Below are 21,552 nucleotides of genomic sequence, written 5' to 3'. Positions count from 1 at the left end.
TTCTCCTGTCCTCCTCCGCTGTGGCCTGGGACACCAATGTGCACACGCAGATGGTACAGGGTGGCGGTGCGACCGGGACCTGGGGCCTCACTTCCCGGGATCAGGGTCATTGGGAAGACAATTAGAAACCTAGAGTGTGACCTTTCTTTAGAAAATGTTGGCAGTAGTCACCCAGTTTGTCTGATTAACCTTTAGATTGATAAGTCAAAGCTGTGAAGGTGAGATCTCTACTGCATGGGCACAGCGGGCTGGGGTACTCACGCATTTGCTGTCAGCTGAGCCTCCTGGAATTCTCAGCAAGGAGCATGCTTGGCTAGAGCAACTGCCATGGTGTTTGCTTTTAATGGACAGCCTCAGTGCAGGCATTTCGCTGCTGCATCAGGCTGCTGTGAGGTGTCAGCGTCTCTCGAGAGAGTGCGTGAGTCACAAGTGCAACCCGAGGGTCTTGTGGGCTGTGATTTTCCGATGCTAGACTCCAGAGCAGGCATGCACCGAGGTCAGGATGGAACTGCCACACCCACAGCTGACACCCATGCTGGGCCCCATCCCTATGCCACTGACGACTTCCACCATTTGCCTGAACCGTGATCACTAGCTGGTGATTTCTGCTTATGAAATTGTGTGAAATAAACAACTTTGATCATGTTGTCAAGGTAAGTGTAATAACATTCATGGGTTATTTTTTAAGTTTATGGACATTTGTTTCTTTGAAATTTATGGTGGAGGAGCACACATTCTTCTACGATGGACGTTTGTTTGCTAGCAACAGGCTTTCTGCAATGTGAGCGTGTTCTAACCCAGCCGTTCCCATCAGGGCTTCTCCCGCTGAACCGTGGACCAGACGCGCTAGGGAGGCCATCAGCCCTCAGCCCTGCCTACCTGGGCTGATGCCTCACAGGGCTGAGGAACACCGTTCTCTGGGAGACTTCTGAAGACTGTTAGCCAAATGTATACTGCTAACTGCAGCTAGCATTCATCCCATGCCAAATCCAAGGGGTGGTAGGAAGTGCACATAAAACATGCATGCTTTTTGTCAGGCTCTGATAAGACTTGGAGCCTAATGTTTCTCTTTTCAATTCCTAAACAGATTTTGTGGTTCACCTTTGATCATATGGCCTATTGATTGTCCTGCATTAGACAGCCCTTACGTCCATGGAAGACGGTCATCTACTGATTGTCCTTCACTAGACAGCCCTTACATCCATGGAAGACTGTCCTATGCTAGACAGCCCTTACGTCCATGGAGGATGGCCATCTACTGACTGTCCTATACTAGACAGCCCTTATGTCCATGGAGGATGGCCATCTACTGACTGTCCTATACTAGACAGCCCCTACATCCATGGAGGATGGTCATCTGCTGATTGTCCTACACTAGACAGCCCTTATGTCCACGGAAGATGGGCATCTACTGATTGCCCTACACTAGACAGCCCTTACGTCCATGGAAGATGGGCATCTACTGATTGCCCTACACTAGACAGCCCTTACGTCCATGGAAGATGGGCATCTACTGATTGTTCTACACTAGACAGCCCTTACGTCCATGGAAGATGGTCATCTACTGATTGTCTTACACTAGACAGCCCTTACGTCCATGGAAAATGGTCATTTACTGATTGTCCTACACTAGACAGTCCTTACGTCCATGGAAGATTGTCCTACACTAGACAGTCCTTACGTTCATGGAAGACAGCCATATACTGATTGTCCTACACTAGACAGCCCTTACATCCATGGAAGATGGTCATCTAATGATTGTCCTACACTAGACAGCCCTTACGTCCATGGAAGATGGTCATCTACTGATTGTCCTACACTAGACAGTCCTTACGTCCATGGAAGATGGCCATCTACTGATTTTCCTACACTAGACAGCCCTTACATCCATGGAAGATGGCCATCTACTGATTGTCCTACACTAGACAGTCCTTACGTCCATGGAAGACGGTCATCTATTGATTGTCCTATACTAGACAGCACTTACGTCCATGGAAGATGGTCATCTACTGATTGCCCTACACTAGACAGTCCTTATGTCCATGGAAGACGGTCATCTATTGATTGTCCTACACTAGACAGCCCTTACGTCCATGGAAGATGGGCATCTACTGATTGTCCTACACTAGACAGCCCTTACGTCCATGGAAAATGGTCATCTATTGATTGTCCTACACTAGACAACCCTTACGTCCATGAAAGATGGTCATCTACTGATTGTCTTACACTAGACAGCCCTTACGTCCATGGAAGATGGGCATCTACTGATTGTCCTACACTAGACAGCCCTTACGTCCATGGAAGATGGGCATCTACTGATTGTCCTTCACTAGACAGCCCTTACATCCATGGAAGACTGTCCTACACTAGACAGCCCTTACGTCCATGGAGGATGGCCATCTACTGACTGTCCTATACTAGACAGCCCCTACATCCATGGAGGATGGTCATCAACTGATTGTCCTACACTAGACAGCCCTTACGTCCATGGAAGATGGGCATCTACTGATTGTCCTACACTAGACAGCCCTTACGTCCATGGAAGATGGTCATCTGATTGTCCTACACTAGATAGCCCTTACATCCATGGAAGATGGTCATCTACTGATTGTCCTACACTTGACAGCCCTTACGTCCATGGAAAATGGTCATTTACTGATTGTCCTACACTAGACAGTCCTTACGTCCATGGAAGATGGTCATCTACCGATCGTCCTACACGAGACAGCCCTTACGTCCATGGAAGATTGTCCTACACTAGACAGCCCTTATGTCCATGAAAGATGGTCATCTACTGATTGTCCTACACTAGATAGCCCTTACGTCCATGGATGATGGGCATCTACTGATTGTCCTACACTAGACAGCCCTTACGTCCATGGAAGATGGGCATCTACTGACAGCCGCTCCGTGGCTGTGTCCTCCAGAGCTGCACTCCTGAAACCTCCTGAATGCACTTCTACACCTGGACAGGTGATGCTGGGTTACCTGTCACAGCGTAAAAGCAATGACAATGATACTAATCATGGTAAAACCCAGCATTTAATGAACACTTGCTGTGAGCCACACCTTGTTCTGAGGTCTTATATTGCCATATTCAATTATCTTAACAAACAAAGAATGAGAAGAACAGGGGAGTTGGGTGAATTGCCCAAGTTCCAGGGGAGGCTTTGCCCGCAGAACCTGCCTCTGAGAACCCACGACGCGCACTGCTTCCTGTTTCAAACCCCGAGACAGCACAAAAGCGATTTCCTTTCTCTCCACCAGCCCGACTGCTGCAAGGCACTGCTCCTGCCAAGGGCTTTCAAACTTTTAGGATTAGATTCCACAGTAAGATGTATATTTTACATCAGAACCTAACACACCCACACACCCCCACACACACCAAAAAATGTTTCATTAAACATGTGCCCCTATTATCCAGAGTGTACTTTGGTATTTTCTAGTCTATATATATATATATATTTTTTAATGAGTCTTGCTCTGTTGCCAGGCTGGAGCACAGTGGCATAATATCAGCTCACTGCAATGTCTGCCTCCGGGGTTCATGCTATTCTCCTGCCTCAGCCTCTCGAGTAGCTGGGACTATAGGCGCGCACCACCACACCTGGCTAAGTTTTTGTATTTTAGTAAAGACAGAGTTTCACCATGTTGGTCAGGAGGGTCTTGATCTCCTGAGCTCATGATCTACTCGCCTCGGCCTCCCGAAGTGCTGGGATTACAGGCGTGAGCCACCGTGCCCGGCCTAGTCTACATTTTTCTGTTGTATTTTTGTTTCCATGTTAAAATTTGCTGGTAGTGACCCGGTCACTTGAATTCATGGCTCGTGAATGAGTTGTAGCCCACGGTTTAAAACTCAGTGCTCTAAAAGAACTGCAGAACAGAAGCCGTTGACAATGTGACAACATTAGGTCCTTAACTACAAATGATCACCTCTGGAGATCCTCTGAATCCCCGGAGCCCGAGCCTGTGCCCCGTCCGCCCGTCCACCCCGTCTTCCCCGGGCGCTTAGTCGGCACTCACGTGCCTGCTGGCTGTGTTTTTAGGGAACACCGTCAGTGCTTCCTGCAGGCACTGGGTTCACTTCCCTCCAGCAGTTGTGGATTCCTTATTTCTTTCCAACTCCTCCCCGACGTTGAACCTGCTATGTATGTCTGGGAACTTCCAGGTCATTCCCACTGGCACATCCCACAGCGGAGAAAACACCAGTAGCTGCTGTTTGAATGGATGCCAGAGCGCGTGGAGGCAGGAATGATCAACAGCCACATGTGTGTGATGGCGGGGGCTTGCGGGGGGTGGCAGGGGTGTTGGGGGGCAACCTGGGAGCAGGCACCGCCCGGCGGGAGGCAGGGCCAGGCTGGAATGTGTGATGTTTAGGAGAAAAGCTGTAGAATGTACCCCAGAAATTCAGATAAAAACCCCAGCATCCTAAGTTTCACAAATGTTAGATATGTGTAACTTTAAAAGTATCTGATGTGTTTGTGCGGATACAAATTTAAAAATGGGCTTGTTAAAATGCAGTGCTTCCCAGTGAGCCTTCCTGTGATTAACTGACACTGACCTTCCACTGCACGTCACAGCCCCTTTCCTGTGCCACAGACCAGGCGTTTCACGTGACCACGTGTTTGATGTCACAGTGGAGAAGGAGCCTTCTCCTCCTATGGTCACGGTGCTCCCACTGGGCAGTGTAGGAGGGACAAGGTTGAAGCCCGAACCTCCCAAGAAGTGTGGCAGTGGAGGCTACAGGACACCTGGGAGGGAGGGTGGTCAGTGGAGGAGGGTGGTCAGTGGAGGAGGGTGGTGAGTGGAGGGACAGTGGTCAGTGGAGGGACGGTGGTCAGCGGAGGAGGGTGGTGAGTGGAGGGACGGTGGTCAGTGGAGGACAGTGGTCAGTGGAGGGACTGTGGTCAGTGGAGGAGGGTGGTGAGTGGAGGAGGGTGGTGAGTGGAGGGACAGTGGTCAGTGGAGGGACAGTGGTCAGTGGAGGGACGGTGGTCAGTGGAGGAGGGTGGTGAGTAGAGGGAGGGTGGTCAGTGGAGGAGGGTGGTGAGTGGAGGGAGGGTGGTGAGTAGAGGGAGGGTGGTGAGTGGAGGAGGACGGTGGTGAGTGGAGGAGGAGGGTGGTGAGTGGAGGAGGAGGGTGGTGAGTGGAGGAGGACGGTGGTGAGTGGAGGAGGAGGGTGGTGAGTGGAGGAGGAGGGTGGTCAGTGAAGGGAGAGTGGTGAGTGGAGGGACGGTGGTCAGTGGAGGAGGGGGGTAGTGAGTGGAGGAGGGTAGTGAGTGGAGGAGGGTGGTCAGTGGAGGAGGGTAGTGAGTGGAGGAGGGTGGTCAGTGGAGGAGGGTAGTGAGTGGAGGAGGGTGGTCAGTGGAGGAGGAGGGTGGTCAGTGGAGGAGGGTAGTGAGTGGAGGAGGGTGGTCAGTGGAGGAGGAGGGTGGTCAGTGGAGGAGGAGGATGAGTGGAGGAGGAGGGTAGTGAGTGGAGGAGGGTAGTGAGTGGAGGAGGGTGGTCAGTGGAGGAGGAGGGTGGTGAGTGGAGGAGGGTGGTGAGTGGAGGAGGGTGGTCAGTGGAGGAGGAGGGTGGTGAGTGGAGGAGGAGGGTGGTGAGTGGAGGGACGGTGGTCAGTGGAGGAGGGTGGTCAGTGCAGGAGGAGGACTTGGTGGCTGAGGACCTGGGCGAACGTATGCCTGGGAGACTGAGGGTGGATTGCTACCTTCTTCCTAGACAGAAACTCAGCACATCACTGCTTCCACTATGTCTAGACATTTCCCTGCAGGAAGTAAGTATGGACAATAAAGTGACAAGAACAGGTAGAGCCAGGTTTTTGTTTTATGAAAGAACACACAAAAGTAAAGAAACATCCCAAAGGGAATTCCTGTGAGACAAGATATGGATCATCACTAGAATGAGACGCTGGTGCACTTCAATGCTGGGGCGATGACTAAAGCTATCTGAGGTCCCATTATATAAACGTGTTCACAATCTGTGTGCCTGCCAGGCGGAAAGCTCTAAGTATTATTTCAATATTCAGGTATTTCAAAATCACACAGTGTGTACATTTTCTCAGTGTTATGCTGCATATATAATATGTGCTTAATATTCTTTGATGATTTAATCTGCCTATTGTTTTCATTTCATTTTGCATTCATTTATCAATGCAAAATTTGGGTCAATATAACAATCTTCATAGATGCAAATAAATTACCAACTCTTTACAACTGGTTTAAATATAACATTCAGGAAAATGAAAGAAAAATGCCATTCTTAGAAGTAACATCTATAATGAGCCAATGTTACAAACGTTACTAAGAGGGCAATTTAATTCTAGTGTGTCTGAAGGTCTTCCCTAGAAACCTCTCTTCTGGAAAAAGTGGGATTTTTCTTTTTCATTGTATTCATTTTGAATGTGCCACATTAATCTATTTTATTGGTGACTTTAATTTTATAGAAAACTTCCTTATCCTCCTATATTTCACAGCCATTTTCCCCATCATAAAATTACTTTTCATACATTACACTCTATGAGCTTCAGAGAACGCACATGTTCTTAAGAGGTAATGGGTAATAACACAGGCATGGACGGCTTTATTAATTCATCTGGCACTAATGGTATCTTAAGCGCTTCAGCCAATGCCATTCAGCTTTCCTTGGAGCTTTTGGAGACTGAGGGCAGTTGGAAAAAAAAAGATTGATGCTTTGAAATAGGACCAGAAGCAAATGTCACTTCATTGCTTTATGACTTTAACCTATATTGTGCTATAAAATGTCCCCCCGCATTTTGGAAATGATGGTTACTCATTTACTGTAATAGCATCAAGATCATTATGAAGTGTTTTTAATTTTAATTTGACCCAGTAGAATTATAGATCCATAAATTTGTGACTTGGAAGATCCCTTAAAATCATCATTTAACTCTCTCAGTTTAAAGATGAGGAGATTGGAACACTCAATTTGGAAAAATAAATGACTAAAATGATGCTATTTGCTCCCAATGTTATTAGGATAGCGTTAGGAACCTAACTCAGATATCCTTCCCACCTTCGTTCCTTCCTTCTTCCTTTCTTCTTGTGTTTTTTGCTTTTACTCTTAATTATCCTTTCATATGTTTTATATCAGGATTCTCAATCCTAGGGGTACATTAGAATGATAAAGGAATAATCCAGGAATCCCACTTCTGGGTATTTATCTGAAGGAAATAAAATCGACGTGTGGAAGGGGAATCTGCTCTCCCGTGTTCATTGAGGTGCTGTTCACCGCAGCCAACACACAGAACCAGCCTCAAGCCCATCAGCAGAGGCACAGATAAAGAAAACGTGGAATACCTACTCGGTCTTGAAAACTGAGAAATCCTGGCATTTGCAACAACATAGATGAGCCTGGAGGACATCATGCTAAGTGGAACAAGCCCGGCCCAGAAAGACAGAGGCCATGTGACCTCACTTACACGCGGAATCTGAAAGCAGAGAACTCAGAAGCAGAGGGTGGTCACCAGAGGGAGGGTCGGGGGGAACCGGGAGGGTGTCGGCAGAAGGCTGCAGCATCTCAGTTAGACGAGAGGAGTAAGTGAGGAGGTCTAGGTACCACACGGTAAATGGTTTGTATACTTGAAAATTGCTGAGATGAGATCCTAAGTGTTCTCACAAGCACAGGATGATGATAAGGATGTGAGGTGGCTAAATGTTAATTAGATGTTAATTAGCTTTGACAACTCATCTTACAGCATATACCTGTATCAAGACGTCACGTTGTACACCGTAAATATACACAATTTGTATCTGTGAATATAACTTAATGAAGCTAGAAAAAATATTTTTACAGTAAAACAAGAAGCGTTTCTTCCATTTAAAAAAAAAGCATCAGGTAAAGGACTTTTAAAGATGACAGTAGCCAAGTCCTTCCTCAGACAAATACATCAGATGGAGCCTGGGCACTGGTATGTTTTTAAACTTTCTCCAGGGTGATCCTGACTGACATAGAACTAGGGTCAAGACCTAATATTTCCGTGAACAGGCTAAACAGACTCACTGGAACCAGTGCGTCCACCTTCCTCACCAGGTGCACTTCCGCACAAATCTTCGACTCCAGGTCACCGCGCGTCTGCGCCCAGCTGTTTCAGCTCCCTGGGCTCACCAGACGGCTACAGCGGCTCCTCCCTCTCCCTCCACCCACGCGCGCCCCAAGAGGGGAAAGCCAGGCACGTGTTTGAGGGTCCTCTCAGCCAATCGTCACCAAATCCTCTCATTTCCTTCTTTCCAAAGCTTCTAACATCTGACCCTTCTCATTCTTACAACCGCCAACCCTCACCCCATGGCAAGACCATAGAGGCAGCTCGCAAAGCACACCCCGTCCCTAAGCAGTGTGGAGGTTCCTCAAAAGGAGGAAGCATTGGTTCACCACGGGTTCTACCAATTCCACTGCTGGACGTTTACCCAAACGAACCGAAAGCAGCAACATGGGGAGAGAGCTGCACGCCGTGTTCACAGCAGCGCCATTCACAACAGTCAAGGAGAAGTGACCCGGGATCTGTCCATAGAGGAACGGAAACCAGTGTGGTCCATCCACACAGTGCAGTGTGGCTCAGCCTCCAAAAGAAAGGGCATCGGACACATTGACATGTGCAGTAACAAGAAGACATTATGCCGTGTGAAATGAGTCGGTCACTAAATGACAAATCCCGTGTGGTTCCACTTCTAGGACGGCCCCGGAGCAGTCAGATTCAGAGTCAGAAAGCAGGATGGGGGTGCCAGGGCTGGGGAGGGGAATGGGAGTGAGTGTTTCATGGGGACAGAGTTTTACTTGCCGAAAAGGAAAAAGTTCTAGAGACGGAGGTGCTGATGGCTATACAGCAACGTGAATGCATTTAATGCTGCTGAACTTACTTACAAAGGACTAAGACGAAGAAATGCTTTCTGTTTCTACAATCCTGCCTGCACCAAGCCACCCGTGTGACATTCTGCCTCCTTCGCCCCCCAGCCTCTCCCTTGATTCTCACTTTGTGTGCCTAGTCCAGGGTCGGAATCCGGGCAAAGCTGGCCTCCCCAGAGTGACTCCTGCACTCTTGTTTCGGTTCTGTGCCCCTTGCTGCAGCCTCCAGGTTCTTCTCACTGTGCCTGTGCCCAAGAGAAGGCCCCTGGGGCACGTGGGGGCCACTGCTATGGAGAAGAACTGGCATAGACACAACTAGGGCATTAACATTGTCCAGAGACAGTGCAAAAGGCAGCTGAGCTACCTCCAAAGCCTCAAGAAAACAAATGTCAAATGAGTCACATGCATTTGGAAGCCTCCCTAGGTGGACTGAGTAGTGAAGATTCATCGCGATGGATTATTACCAGAGTGAGGTTTGAAAAACAGATGCCTAATTATTCCAACACAATAGCCATTGCTGCTTCCTAATGAGAAGTTGAAGTACTTTCACTCGTCTATTTCCAAGTGAAGAGAGGCTGTGTAGAACGTCAGTTAGCAACAAATTTAGGACCCAGTTGCAGTGGATAATGGACTGTCATCCTTTACAACTCTACCCATTTCCATCATCTTACATTGAAAAGCAAACATTTTTTGGCGGTATTTTTCTTTAACAGAAATCACAGCTTTATGTAAAGTGGACTCCTTCAATTTTCAGCATTATTCTTTAGGCAAATCAAACCAGCAACAGATGCATTGGCTAAAAGTCCGAATTACGTTTTTAAAAATGCACATTTAAATATGAATTGAACTTGTGATCCATGACCCAGCCCTGAGTGCTGTCACCGCAGACAGCCATCAGTGGGTTGAGGAAGAGGGCAACAATCTTTTAGGTTAGAGAATAACCACAGACAGCAAACCTCTTTTAGGCTAGAGAATAACCACAGACAGAGCCACTGATGGGCTTCCGTCTTCAGCTGTGGTTTGTCGTTGATTGTATTCAACCGTTTGATGTCAAATGTATTCAACATTTCACATCTTTAACACAAGCATTTGGCCTTCTTCTTGTAAGCATAGCTCCATGTCAAAAGACTGATGGAAAATATGGCACCAGCTTTACTGTGCCAGTGGCAGCTCAGAAATGAAATTTCCACGTGATTTTAACCAGCACCAGGGAAAGTATGTCGTGGCAGCCTCTCCCCGGGTCCTTGGAAGGAAGAGCACAGTCATACTCAGCATCCAGACCCCAGTGTGTGGGGCTGGCTGGAGAGATGAGCTGCTTCCTGCCAAGGAAGGGCTATGTGAAAAACGCAAATATGGGAGCTCCCTGCTTCCTGAGGTTGCTTTGAATACGTTTAGTCACAGAGGAGCAAGGGAAGGAAGGGTCCTTCACCTCTGGAGACATGCATTGTTTATGTGAACGGCTGCCTGAGTTCCTGAGGTCCAGGAACAGCTTTTCCTCACCCAGCACTTCTGTAATGTTTAAAAACTATTATTTTTGGAAAAAAGTGTCCCAATGTACTTAGTTCTTTTTAGCTCCCTTTCTAAAGACAAACATGCTAACGTGTGTTTGTGGGAAGGTCCCGATGGTGGGAGCTGCCCGGAGCGTGCCTGGTTCTGTCCGGGCCCCGCCACAGTAGGGCTGACGAAGGTACTCTACCTAGATCCTCTTCTGCCGGCCCTGGAAAGCTGATGCCCGGCTGGACCAGGTCTCCACCTTCTTCCTCTGCAAAGACAGAAACAAAGTCACTCTTTAATGCGTTTCTGGTATAGACTGCAGTCACTCCCAGCACATCTTCAAAAGCCTCCACACTCAACACAGTTCAAACATGACGGACACCTTCGTATTTCTTCAAATGTCACTGCTCAGAGCCCAGCATTTTGTGCCAATAACCTCAGGAACAACCACTGTTTTCTGTAAGGAAGCATTGTGACCACAGATGCACGTATTTCTCCTACCTAGACACGGACGTAGGCAGTGAGTCCCAATGATTCTCAGCTTTAACTCTGACCTAACTTCAAATTTATTAGGCCTTATTTGCACTGGAACAGACTTCAGTAAAATCAGCCCACTCTGATTGTCCCTGGTTCCTTGCAGCTGGGTGAGTCCCGCAAGGGCCCCGCGTCGTCCATGATAAAGACTTTCCTTCCTGTCTAGAAAGCTTCACGCCATTCGAAGCCTCATTTTGCAATGTTCAAAGTCTGCAGTTGTGGTCTTAGTGTTTAATATTAGTTCATATTAGGTCCACTTTGACCAAAACACTGATTTCATTTCCCTCTGTTGGGAGATCATCCAGGTCACTGGCATTGATTTTCCATTGTTCACTCTGTGCTAACACAAAAGCAGACATCACTTTCTTAGAATGATATCACCATGTGGCTGTAAAAGGTCTTGGGGTCACTGAGCACTGTCCTCCCTCCATGTGTGGGGCAACAGGGACCTGGGGAGACGGATGAGCTTGTGATTTTATTTAACTGGTCCCTGGGGAGCTGGACTGAGCGCCATCCAGTGGCTCTCCTCCCGATGTGCTCTGCCCAGGAAACCAGGTGCCAACTCTCCAGGCCGCCTTGGTTTCTACCTGGCTGCAGAGGCAGCGCAGACACAGCCGGATCCCAGGGAGGCTCTGCCTCACACCAGCCACAGTGAGAGGGGTGGGGAATGGCCTGAGGAGGCGGACAGGGAGCATCAGATAAGGCAGCATTTGGCACCATGTTACACATGCCCGTAAACATGTTATTTATGGGGTATGTATCAGAACGATGACACATGTATGTACACACATCTTTGTCACCACTTTGGCATATGTGCCCAAAATATAATTATAAATATGATTGCAGGTTCGGACTCTAGGCATGTATTCACACATACATGGGTTTCCAATGTTCATGGACAGGCTTTGAGGCACATCTCACATTTGCCCCCACCCCTGACCCAAGTGTTAGATGCAGTTAGCCAGGCTGTAGTCTGCAAAAGGATTTACTTCAGAACATGATGCTGGAGCCACTCACACTGCTGTCACCACCCCTGTTTCAGCAAATCGGCATCTGCTGTTTTCAGGGAGTTGGCAGAAGGTCAGGAAAGGAAGATGACAGATTTGGAATGTGAGATGCTGATGAAGAGGATACAGTTGCCTCTCAGGTAATGTGAACTAAGATTTCATTTTATGGGATTGCCCAGTTACAGCTTTTTAAAAAATATACATGTATAAGAAGTAGCTATGTGAATTAGGTTAAGTATTTTACGAGACAGCTCATTCAAATGATTTAACATAACTCAACCCCATTTCTTCAAGGCTAACAGCACTTTTTGCATACTCTAAGTTGCATCTTTCAGCTAATGAAATACATCTGCCAAATGCCCACATTAAGTATAACATAAAGCCACAGACTGGAATGGTCTCATTCATGTCAAAATAGGATGGACAGTTCTAATTAAGTACAGTTTCCATGGAGACCATCATCACATGTGTGAGTAATGTGAGAACAGAGCATCCAGCTAGGTGAGAATGGAATCTGGGGATAAACTAAAACAATGGACCCTCAGCCTCCGCCCTCCTTATGCCCAAGTTTCAGCACACATGCAGAGACAAGGCAGGGCTCCCACCAGGTGGACTTGAAGGATGGGCCAACATCACACAGTTGCAATGACAAGCACGGGCGCTCTGCTAACACCACCAGCAGCAGCAGGCATGGAGTTTAGCAAAGCCACGTGCTTCACACAGAGCACAAGCTTGGTCTCAGAAGCCTGTGCTTTGCTCGAGGAACACACCTAATTATCTTGAGAATGGCACTCCAAAGATGAGGCGTGGGGACGTTCGAAGGTCAGCCCTCGAACTGGAGGAGTACAAATGCTTTGCTGCCTGATCTCCTCCCACCTGCCCTTGCTGTTTATCGGATGAGATAATAGGAGGTCTGAAAGCCGCGTGGCTCAGGCAACATGGCCCAAAGTTAAAAATCCAGCATGGGCTGAGAGTACATGTATGGAAGGTTTCCGAGTGTGGTGTGGCCTTCCAGCTAGGAGAGCTTAATGTAGCATGTGTGTCGGTATAACTGTGGTTACCATCCTTCCTTATCTAACGAGGCTTTGTATTCCCCCCCTTCTCGGAGGTTCTCTTCCCGTGGCTTCAGTCACCTGAGGTATGGAATGAGCGATTTTGAGAGAGACAACGAGACCACATTCACACACCTTTTATTACAGTAGATTGTTATAAGTGCTGATTTCATTATAGTTATTCAGATTACTCTCTTACTGTGGTTAACCTACCAGCTGAGCTTTATCATGGGTGCACACACACAGTGAGTTCTACACTCCGGCTTTCTTCTTGTCTTGCCCAAATTCCTATCCAGGGGGCCTGGGGAGTCATGCCCTACAAACCATGGAGTCTCACTAGAGGGGTTTTCTTTACCTGCATAACGTGGCTCACTTTCCAACCTGACTCTGGCACCACATCATGTGACAGATAAAGAAGGAAATAAAAATATTTCAATCTTGAATGTTTGGGTTTTTTTTTTTTTTTTTGCCATATCTTGAAATAGTCCAGGAAAATCTACGTTCTAAAGAGTATTCCCTTCCTTTTCCTTCCTTTTCCCAGATCCAGGAGAGAACTGACTCTGGTAAGAAGCACTTACCATCCATCCCCTCTGCACCCTGCTGCCGGGAGGCTTCCCCTGCACAATGGGAACCGTGTCTCCATAACTCCTTATCTTCACCCAGACATTGCTTTCTATGGATTCTAGGTCTTTAGACAATAATTTAACTCTTTCAACCAACAGCCAGTCGGAAAATGTTTGACTCCATAATGACTTGGGAGGCCCCACTTCCAGCTGTCCCGCCTTGCCAGACCCAACCAACGTACATCTACAGGTATTGACCGATGGCTTATGTCTCCCTAAAGTGTATAATACCAAAAGCTGTATCTTGACCACGCTGGGCATGTGTGCTCAGGATCTCCTGAGGGCTGTGCCACCGGCCATGGGTCACTCATATTTGGCTCAGAATAAATCCCTTCAAAATACAGAATTTGACTCTTCTTGTGGACAATAGGAAAAATCTACCTACAAGTGCTGGCACTGGCTGAGGTTTCAGGCATCCGCTGGGGGTCTTGGAACATGTCCCCGTGGACAGAGGGGACTAGGGTACTTCTACCACGTTCCCATCCCCAGTCCAGAACGCTCACTGGGCAAGAACGCTGTTCGCCTGGACAGGCGTGGGTAGGGCCATGTTCTCCTCCTCCTCACATCTTCAGCATCTGGGACGGGAGAAATGTTAATGACCATCTCAGCCACCTCAGAAATGCCCTTATCTATGCTTAAAGAGACACAGGAACCCTCGTTCTTTCCGTAGATCTCTCTCTCTCCTGGCCGCCTCCTATGAGGGAGGAGAGCGGTTTGCTCCACCGACCATGGGAAAGATGGGCCGCAGGGCCTAGGAAGCCAGCCTGGCTGCCGTCATAGAACCACAGCTCCGCCTGCGCGCTGAGACCTTCTGAAATCAGGCGACGGAGCTCCCTCCACCTGGCGTCCTTATTTCCCACGGTCCAGACTGAACACCTCCCAGGGAGAGGCTCGGTGCCGACCCAGCCCCTGCCCACGCTGATCACGCTGCGACACTGACAGCGCCGACCTCCCACATCACGTTTCCGTGGCAAAACCAGACACGTGCCTTCCACTGAGAAGTGCTGGGAATCACCCATTCACGCGTGGGATGCGCGTCTGTCTTCACTGGAGAAACGCAACTTTCACCACGGCCACTCCACGTGGGGCTTCCTCACTCAGGCCCCTCACTTTGGTCCCTTCTGGCAGAACGCGCTTCAGGAGTCGCCTTTCTCACCTGCTGGAGCTCCATGAAGGCCGCGCTCCGTAACGCGTGGGAGACCCCTTGAACCGTGTTCCCTAAGGCGTGGCCCGGAGACCCCGTGAACCGTGTTCCCTAACGCGTGGGAGACCGTGAACCGTCTCCCTAACGCGTGACCCGGAGACCCCCTGAACCGTGTTCCCTGACGCGTGACCCGGAGACCCCCTGAACCGTGTTCCCTGACGCGTGACCCGGAGACCCCCTGAACCGTGTTCCCTGACGCGTGACCCGGAGACCCCCTGAACCGTGTTCCCTGACGCGTGACCCGGAGACCCCCTGAACCGTGTTCCCTGACGCGTGACCCGGAGACCCCCTGAACCGTGTTCCCTGACGCGTGACCCGGAGACCCCCTGAACCGTGTTCCCTGACGCGTGACCCGGAGACCCCCTGAACCGTGTTCCCTGACGCGTGACCCGGAGACCCCCTGAACCGTGTTCCCTGACGCGTGACCCGGAGACCCCCTGAACCGTGTTCCCTGACGCGTGACCCGGAGACCCCGTGAACCGTCTCCCTAACGCGTGACCGGGAGACCCCGTGAACCGTCTCGGGGAAGCTGCAGCAAAGCGGTCGAGCGATTCCGTGCCCCGGTGCTTCCGCGGAGTCCGCACCCAGCCCTCCCCCAGCACCGCACCCCTCCGGGCCCAGCAGCGGAAGCGTGGATGGCGTGTGCGGTGCCTCGGGTGCCGCCTGGAGAGCGCGGACCTGCCCCGCGTGGACACAACACAGGCGCACTTTCTAGCATTTCTGATCACCCTTGAGCTTCAGAGAAACGGCTGTCCTGCCAGTCCCCTGTGGCCCAGCGGGGTCTGGTGGGTCTGAGGGTCTGTGACAGCCCTTAGTGAAACACAGGGCGCCGTGAGCACTGCGGGGTACCCACGTTGCCTTCCTTTGCTAAGTGATGAGTCGTCTCAGTGTCACAAGCTGCTCACGCTTCCTGGAAGGAAGACTCCGGCCACGCGCCGTGAGAAAGGAAGGAAGTGGGAGGCTTCCCAGAGCCGCCCTCAGAGCCCTGGGCCCGGGTGGCCGCACCATCAACACTTTCCAGTGAGGAAATCAGCACCAGAGAGGCAGAGCGCATATGCAGAGGACCGAGGTGCAGCCAGACCTGTGGGTTCCAGTCCCCACAATCCTCCAAGTTCAGAGGCACAGACAGACCTGCGGGTTCCGGCCCCCGCAATCCTCCAAGTTCAGAGGCACAGACAGACCTGCGGGTTCCGGCCCCCGCAATCCTCCAAGTTCAGAGGCACAGACAGACCTGCGGTTCCGGCCCCCACGCACTCCTCTTGGTGCCCCCACAATCCTCCAAGTTCAGAGGCACAGACAGACCTGCGGTTCCGGCCCCCATGTGCTCCTCTCAGTGCCCCCACGAGGCCCTGTGATGCTTCCACCAACACCACAATGTCTCATGTAGAGATTCTGCACTGACCTGCAAGGGGGCTCTCCTGAGCCATGATGGAGGGAGGCAGAACACTCCCCCAGTGAAGAGGCAGAAGAGATGAAAGAAACGACTGTGGGCAAGCGAGTGACCGATGGGCCATGTAGCTCCAGGGTAGACTTACTTGTGAGAAGAAACCTGACTTTCAGGGAAGCCAGTGGGTGTTTTACATCCTCTTTGTATCAGGTGGGCTCGTGTTTCCAGGCACTTGAAGGAGGACCGTGCCGGGGGCCCCACATCACCGTCAGCCACACCTGGGCCAATCCTTTGCTGTCAGAGGCTCTTGGGACAGGCCAGGGAGCCGGCACCCAGTGGCCACCGGGCTGTCGTGTGCTTTGCAGATGGACACACACTATTTAACATAGAGATGCACTGAATTCGGGTGATTAGTGAATCGCACATCACCTGCAGACACTAGAAATGGACAGCATACAGGGGAAGGCCCCGAGCACAGACCCAGCACGGCCACCACACAAGCTGGAGCTGCCTGCAAGATGACGAGCGTCTGTGATCTGCATCCTGAGAGGCAAAGATGTCCAGCTCAGCACAACCACAGACCAAAGCCAGGGTCCTCCAGGAAGATCTCCGTGAAGCTGAGCCTCAACTCTGCGGCTGGAGCTCCGTGTGCTCTGTTGTGTGGTGGCGTCTGTTTGGAGGAGTTGCATTGAGTGGCATCTGTTTTCTTTTCTTTTCTTTCTTTCTTTTCTTTTTTTTTTTTTTTTAAGATGGAGTCTGACTCTGTTGCCCAGGCTGGAGTGCAGTGGTGCAATCTCAGCTTACTGCAACCTCCACCTCCCGAGATCAAGCAATTCTCCTGCCTGACTCCCCAGTAGCTGGGACTACAGGCGTCTGCCATCATGCTCGGCTAATTTTTGTATTTTTAGTAGAGACAGGGTTTCATCATGTTGGCCAGGCTGGTCTCAAACTCCTGACCTCGTGATCCACCCACCTTGGCCTCCCAAGAAGTTGGGATTAAGGCGTGAGCCACTGCGCCTGCCCAAGCAACCCCTCATTTCTTAAAGACTTGTCCCGTGAATGCCCAGCTGCGAGGTTTGGGAAGGAAGAGGAGGAAACCCACACTTTAAATTGACAGGTTTTAAACTCAAAGCACAAACCGCATCTTCCCGGGGAAGCTGTCTCTAAATCATGCTAATGTGGAAGCAAAAGGAACCAGTTAAGCCTTCAAAGTGTCGGAAGGGAAAACCAGGTTCACACATGAAAAGGGAAACTGCTCATAAGAAAATACTGGATTTCTTGGTGAAAAAGGAAACAATAGTATTATCACCTCACAGACACCAGGAGAAGGAAAGGATCCACTTTCGTCCTGTGTGTAGGCCCTGCAGAGTGTTTGTTATGTGCTGATGGGTTCATCCCACTGCCCCTCGATGCAGAACAGGAGGGTAGGCGCCCTGCATCCTCCTGGCATGGCGGGCCAGCCCCACCATGGTCAGGAGATTCAACACGTTCCCGCCAGTGTGGTGATTCCACACTGCACTTTTTATAGTACAGGCCTTTTTCCAAATGAAATGGACACAGAACCCCAAACTATAAAACATGCTGTCAGCACTGCCCTGGAAGAATCGGGGTAAGATGCAGGGTCCTGCCACGTCCACCCCTTCTGCATCTACCTCTGCCGTGCCCACCACCCGCCCCAGCTTCTCTATGGGACCCAGTTGCTGCCCAGGGAGATGGTAGGAGGCAGTGGGCTTGCTTCCTTTCCGTTTCTGAAAAGCACGCTTACTTCCTTTCATTGCCAGTAGGACGTCTTCTGAGCTGACGGATGTCTTTGCTCACAGGAGGATTAGAATGTGAAGCCTTCACCATTAAACCAAGGTTCAGAATCTGGGGAACTTCACCAGGACCCTCACGGCCCCCACACACGTTCAGCTGTGTCTCTGGGTCTTCCCTGGGGTCCGTCCCTCTAACTGTCCCATTCTGTTGCTTCGTTCTCATCCAGGGAATCTCTGGGCTCACAGAAGCACATCTGAAAGCCACGGAGATGGAGGCAGCTGCCTATGCGCTCGGTCCACAGAGGCGCGTCTCAAAGCTGCGGAGATGAGGGCAGCCGTCTGGGCTCCTTGGGCGCTGCCTCTTCTCCCCTAGTTCTTGCTACACGGATCCACCTGGTTCTACTGCACAGCTTGAGCTCGCTCTCACCTTGCACCCTGCCCAGATCCTCCTGGACTTTCCTTGAGGCTGAATCTCTGTCCAGCCTGCCCCTGGGATCCTGGCATTTTCTCTTGCCTGGGTGAGAACTCGGTTTCCATCTTTCCCAAGGAATGCTAACTGTTCCCCTATGCGTAGGGTGGGATGGCAGTGGAGGGTGGAGGGGGGGCTGACATGTGCCTCTGGAGATGTGTGGAAAGGTATGGAGCGTGCCTGTCTTGGAGTTCTCCCTGTTTTTCTCAGACCAACTGCCCTACAGCTCTCCGTGGTCTTACACAACCCTTCTCCTTATTGGCCTCCCATGGGTAGCACGCAGGTCTTCACGCAGAATCAGCTGCCTCGCCATGAGCATGGAGCCGGGAGGGTGCCTGGTTGGAAGTCAGGGAGGCATGGGGTCCATCCCGGCCCCTCTGCCCCCAGCTGTGAGGGAGGGTCAGGCCACATGCTCCACAGCACCACCTCATGGGAGGAGGAGACAGGTGTGGGCCTCGGCTCTTGGAGCCACTGCGAAGGTGCAGTGACAGTGTTTGCAGAGCAAAGTGCGGTCCCCATCGGGTGTCGCCCACAGGAGCTGCTTCCGGGACACGCAGGGAGCACTCAGCAGAAGCAGACCTCCGAGAGTCCGCGCAGAGTTCAGCCATCTGAGCTCGCCCCATTTCTAGATTCTTCTAACTCTTGAAAAGTTTACTTTTACAGAAAACACGCTCGAGCCTACATTTGAGCCGCTTCCGTAATGACAGGATTTGAAGGCTGTTTAAATTAGGGATTCATTTCTGCTCCGATAGGACAATGACATTGATTGGTTTTAATGCCGGCTTCCTCTTCCATTTCACTCGCAGCTGTGCACCAGCCGCGCTCAGCCACCGCCGTAATGATTACTAATGGCTTTTCTTTGAAAACCATAGAAATGCTCCTAATTTTATTTTGGACCGAGGATCAAGTCTCCACAGAAGCTGCCCCTAAAGTCTGCGGAATTTTTACCAGTGGTTAAATGTCACTTAAATCAGGCCAAGAGAAAGTCTCAAAGTCACTAATGAAGCAACCCCACTCAACTGAGAATGACAATCAGTGCCTCTGTCAGAACAGATGGCCGCGAAGGCGCACGACAGCGGGGCCCGCGCTCCAGTCACCAGGTGCGCGCATGGCCCCCTCGCCTCCCGCTCCCGAGCTCTGCGGGCCTTACCAGCTTAAACACTACCGTGCCTTCCGATAAGCATCATCTTCCGAAGGAATGCAGTTATGATTAACAGCAACATACACTTCACTTTGCATTTTTTCTGGACTCAGAAAAAAAATTAAAAAGTGCCGAAGCAGAAAGACGCACTATTTCTTAAATATCTGAAAACTTCACGATGAAATCGCATCTGCCTGCGGTGAAACTTGAACATCGTTCTCATGAAAAGTGACACTACTTACATTTTATGTAACCTGTTTCAGATCTAAATTCCAAACGCATGCAGGGTTAGGTCTCTTGTACTATCATCTATACTTAATAAGGTTTTATACCAAAGATACCTTAAGGATATGTCCACCATGTTTACCCAGGAAACACTACTTTAAAGACAGAGTAAAGGGCATTTCACAAAGCTTAGAAAACTGTGGCCTTCAAAACTCAGGCTACTGCTGTTCGTGCTCACTTTCTGAAACAACCTCTGGGGTCGGGGGGAGCAGCCCGAAGCCTCTGGGGTCGGGGGGAGCGGCCCGAAGCCTCTGGGGTCGGGGGGAGCGGCCCGAAGCCTCTGGGGTCGGGGGGAGCGGCCTGAAACCAGCCTTAGCGTTTCTCTTGCTCACTGCATTGGAAGTCCCTGGGCAGGGCTGTCAGGCAACACGGGACACCAGTTACATGTGAATTTCAGAGAAACAGTGAACATTTTTGTCATATATTTCATGCAACATCAAATGTTTTTCTGAAACGCAAACCTAACTGGGTGTTCCTGTATTTTTATTGGCTAAATCTTGCCTCCCTAACCCTGGGGACCTTACAGGAGGACACAGGCCTCACGCCCCAGCCCAGAGATCCCGCTCATTTGTTGTGGCGTGGGGCCCAGGTCAGCTCATTTGACAGTACCACAGGTGAATCTATCCACAGCCGGGGCTGAGGCCGCCAGTAAGTGGGGCAGAACAAAAGTGCTTAACCGAGGGCCCACTTCACCTTCACCCACTGAGCCGGCTGCCGCCCAGGGCTGCCCCCCCTCTGTGGACCTCTCTGGAACCACTGCCTTTCCACACACACACAGGACTCTCCCATCACCCTCTCTCAATGTCTTTGTTACACAATATGCTTTCTGGATAGAACTTTCTCAGGCATTTTAACACGAAAAAAATGTTCACTTTGAAATGCTCTTAACTTCTTTAGTGGGTGTGTATTGTCTGGATTTTCTGCAGCTGATGGACGCCTGGGATTGGTTTCCGTCCTTCTCCACAGGTGCCATTTCAACCCCACACGTGAGGTGCTTCGATGTGGCAGGAGCAGTGACAGCTCTAATTACTACTGACACTTGTTCTGCGTTTTGTGCAAATGACTTCAGGGTAAGTTGTGACACCCATTTCTTTTACTTTAAAAAAAATCGAGGCTGGGCACAGTGGCTCACGCCTGTAATCCCAGTACTTTGGGAGGCTGAGGCGGGTGGATCACGAGGTCAGGAGTTCAAGACCAGCCTGGCCAACATGGTGAAACCCTGTCTCTACTAAAAATGCAAAAAAAAATTAGCCAGGTATGGCGGCAGGTACCTGTAATCCCAGCTACTCGGGAGGCTGAGGCAGGAGAATTGCTTGAACCCAGGAGGTGGAGGTTGCAGTGAGCTGAGATTGTGCCACTCACTCCAGCCTGGGAGACAGAGACTCCATCTTAAAAAAAAAAAAATTGATACGCCTTGATCTTGGAATGTCCAAGTAAAGCAGAATGGTTAAGTAAATTATGGTGCGATTATCATGCAGAATGTTAGAAAGCTTCTAAGTGTTTAGAAATTCCCATCATAACGTTATGTGAGAAATGGTATACGCAAACTCAATACAGTTTGTGATCTGAGTTTGCTCTGGAAAATGTCTGGTGGCAATTAATCAAGATACAGCGATAGTCTCTGTGCAGAATTATGGCCGCATTTTATTTTCCTCTTTAAACATTTTGTGCTTTCCAAATTTTCTCCCACCAACCTGTATGCCTAAGTATAAAACATTGTAAAAGTACTTGGCATCCAAC

At 50.1% G+C, this 21,552-nt stretch overlaps 1 protein-coding gene across 1 annotated transcript in view; it reads right to left on the bottom strand.

Annotated features, from left to right (window-relative positions):
* Positions 1-10,641, bottom strand: part of DLGAP2 (DLG associated protein 2) — a 196,421-nt gene extending 185,780 nt beyond the window's left edge. Inside the window, exon 1 of the mRNA XM_028852306.2 lies at positions 10,559-10,641. The gene's annotated coding sequence lies outside the window, so the exon portion shown is untranslated. The remainder of the gene's footprint in view (positions 1-10,558) is intronic.
* Positions 10,642-21,552: the final 10,911 nt, after the last annotated feature.

Source organism: Macaca mulatta, chromosome 8 (genome assembly GCF_049350105.2).
Source record: "Macaca mulatta isolate MMU2019108-1 chromosome 8, T2T-MMU8v2.0, whole genome shotgun sequence".
NCBI lineage: Eukaryota > Metazoa > Chordata > Mammalia > Primates > Cercopithecidae > Macaca > Macaca mulatta.
This window is presented reverse-complemented; position numbering and strand designations above follow the sequence as displayed.